The 3,572-nt window shown below is 52.9% G+C and overlaps 1 pseudogene; it reads right to left on the reverse strand.

Moving 5' to 3' along the window:
• Window positions 1–2,091: 2,091 nt before the first annotated feature.
• On the reverse strand, window positions 2,092–3,094 carry LOC119316206 (annotated as a pseudogene).
• Between the last annotated feature and the right edge of the window lie 478 nt (window positions 3,095–3,572).

Below are 3,572 nucleotides of genomic sequence, written 5' to 3' on the forward strand. Positions count from 1 at the left end.
TTCATGACACATGTCAATACTATTCCTTTTGAAAGTAAAACGAAGGCCTTGCTCAACCGTTCTTCATAAAGAACGTTGTCGCACTATCATGTGTTGATGCGAATGGGTGTGGCTAGACTTCAGTCAGCTGGAGAAAAATTGGGGTCAGACAATTCTGTGAACCGTTGGATGGGAAATCAACGGCGTACAGTCTTTCTTCAACCTCTCGGCACATCTCCTTCCTTGAGCTGCCAGCCACCACCGACCCCCGCCGCCTACGGGCGGCGGCGCTCCCGTGCCACCTCGCCCTCCCCGAAACAACCCCCCGCCGCTGCCCATGGCCATCCCTCTATCCCTGCCCTCCCCGCGCGGAGTTTTTTCTCCGGCAAAGCCCCACACCACCGCCCCCACCCTGAACCCTAAGATAGATACGGGGGTGATGATGGCGAGCCCCTTCCTTCTCTCCGTCGAGGCCCTTCTCCTTCCTTCATTCAAAAATCGACTGACCCGATTTCGAAGATCAGCTAACTGATGTGTAGCTAAACTGGATGCAAATTATATAAAAGTTTTGTGGAGTTCCCACTAGAAAGCAGAAATCTTCTTTTGAATTACATGATAAATTTAACAATAACATAGGTGTTTAAAGTTTTATTTTAATTGTTTACACATAATGATCTTACGTGCAAAGCACGCACAAATTACTAGTAGAAATGGCGAGTCACTTGGAAGCCTCGGAAATCTTACATGTCAAAGAGCAATCCGATGTGAACTGTTGACCATTTTCATGGCATGCTAGCTGGAAAGGAAAAACAGAGTCTCATGAAAGCACCAACCAAACTCTCATGCAGCTACAGGCAACTCTGACAACAGCACACAGCAAGATTTGACGACACTCCAGATCTGCCATGGGTATGAAAGCGGACAAGGATAACATTTTCGAGATGCCGACGCCACATCTGTCAAGACACAAGCTTAGCCTTCCGGTAAACAAACACAGTATTGACAGCCAAGGGAACACATAAATGGTACAGAGACGTTACGAACTGGCCAAGATAAGGGTCGAATTAGCTAGCGCTACCATAACAGTCTCTTACATGCTCATGACAGACACGAAACTACTAAGATAACACTCCTGATTTTTCTCATTAAAGGAAGATCATGATAGACACAGGAAGCAACCAAGACAAGCGGAAGAAGAAAATGGAAAGTGCAGACTTCATATGACTGACGAGGTTCTACCGACAAGAACCAACCAAATTAACCCAGCTGAGTTAGTCAGATCGATCAGGCAAACAGCAAGCCACAGCCCTGGACGATGCCTAGCTAAGGGATGGATGTTCAGTTTACTTCACTGCAAGCCATCCAGAAGAGAATGTCAGGACCGGCTTCACTTCTTGTGCACCCTGCAGTCTGGAGACTTTGGCTGCAAGGGCGACAGCGGCTGCCTCACCACGTCCACACTGTTGAAATCCGTGGCCAGGCCGACGGGGCTCGTCTCCTTCAGGCTCGAGGACTTGAACTTCTGCTGCAACAAGAAGAATGACATTGTTAATGTAGTCAATATAGCCAGACTAACAGCTCTACTGCCTGTGTGTGTATATTAAATTAAATCAAATCAGTAAACACTTGAGCTTTACGGTTGGTTGTTGTCCTTACCTTGGTGGAGTTACTGGACTTCAGCAAACAGCTGCAGGATCCTTCAACCTCATGTTCAGTCCTCCTGTCATCACCAACCAAACAAGGAGGCCAAGCCATAATATACGGATAGGCAGAGTCACCAGATGTGCCGTGGATCAGAAGCTCAATCTCCATGGTCTCCAATGAAAGGTAGAAGGAGCTACGCTGTGTGCCGGCAGCGGTTATGCTTGTCATGCACAGGTACACGCATCCAAACCTAACTTGCACAACTTCGACTTGGCCCTCCCACTGTCAGGGTGTAGTAGTGAACTGATCCATTTCTGCCACTGAAAAAAATAGCGCGCTATATCGCCGCTAATAGCACGCTATGGCATATAAAGAATTGTCTCGCTAAATAAATCAATGTACAATGCCTCACTAATAGCACGTTATAGCGCGTTATAGCACGCTAATAGCATATTTTCAGGGGTGACGCTATTCTCTGTAGCGCGCTATTTTTTTCATTGTTTCTACCCTCAAACGGATAATGTCTTGCAGCACCCAACTATCAATTCCATCACCGTCCCCGCTGCGGATCCAAACAAGGAGAAGAAAATCTTCAGTTGCATAGACCATGCAGAGTTTTCCATCCTCGGTATCCCCAACGTAACCGATTGCCTGCGAGGGTAGATAGACATTCGAGACATCCATGGTGGCTGTATTTATCCTGACCGCACGTCCTTTGCCATACAGAGACCGATAAAAAGAACCACCCACCAGCGTGAAACCACTGTCATTCAGGTAGATTCCACCACCGATTTCCGTCCAGGGGTGGATGACCCAATCCTCCGTTTCCGACGAGAATACGGCGGCACGAACCATAGACGGACACGCGCACACACAGACCACGCGGAACGACCAGGGGACAGGGGTTCTCCTCTGAAGACAGCAGATGGAACCAGGATGATGTCCCTTCCATAGCATGCTCGGGCATCGGGATGATGTTCACGGCCCAGGTCATGGGGTTCATGACAGCGAGGGACACCATGTTCCGCAGGAGGATGTAACCGTCGCGGCAGTCCATGATGCTCCAGCAGCCTGCAGGGAGAGAGGTGAGGAAGAAGTCGCGGCGGCGGAGTGCAGCGGTGACGTCGGGATCTGAGCGGCGGACGGGGGCGAAGGAGGGGGCTGTGCCGCCCTCGATTCGGAGGAAGATCCCGATGAGGGGCGCCGGGTGGAGGGCACGGAGGAGGCTGCGGAAGGACCGAGAGGAGTGGATGGCGTCGAGCCACGAGCGGCAAGTGAGCGCGGCGCGGACAAGGGCCGGCAAGCTCGGCAGGCGGAGGAAGATCTCGAGGAGCTGGTCTTGGCCGAGCGAGGATATAGTGGTGGTTCCGTCGGCAGCAGTAGGAAGGGAGGTGGTAGTGGCGGTGGAGGGGATAGACGGAGGTTTCGCTGCTGGCGCACCCGGCAGCGGCAGCACCGGTTGGCTGCTCATTGCTCGAGACTCTCCAGGAAATAAAGTCTTTTTTTATTGTGTACGCACAACGATAGGCCGCTAGCTCCACGCGACGCTGCTGCGACTCCGCCGCCGCCGCCGCCGCCGCCGCGGCTGCGGCTTAGTTCGCATCCCGTCCTCCACCCCTAACCATGGCCTCCTCTCCCACCACCAACCTCATCCCTTGTGATCCCTCCACAGCCACCAACGCCCCCACCCCTCCCCTCCGTCCTAGCTCCCCTGCAGATCCAGATCCAATGCTGCTGGCTGCCGGTGCTGAGGATGGAGACGGGGACTCTCTCGCACGCTCCGCGGATTGCCCTGGGATCCTCCCTCCGGTCAAGCTGCCACCACTTCCAGATCGGCTTCCTCCGAATTTCACGCCGCGGGTAGTGACCGATGCTTCGCAGGCACCTACGGAGCAGGGGTGGGTGGAGGTCGGGGGCCAGCATCGCCGGAGGCTGGAGAAGCTGTCTGC

This window comes from Triticum dicoccoides, chromosome 6A (assembly GCF_002162155.2).
Source record: "Triticum dicoccoides isolate Atlit2015 ecotype Zavitan chromosome 6A, WEW_v2.0, whole genome shotgun sequence".
Taxonomy (NCBI): domain Eukaryota; kingdom Viridiplantae; phylum Streptophyta; class Magnoliopsida; order Poales; family Poaceae; genus Triticum; species Triticum dicoccoides.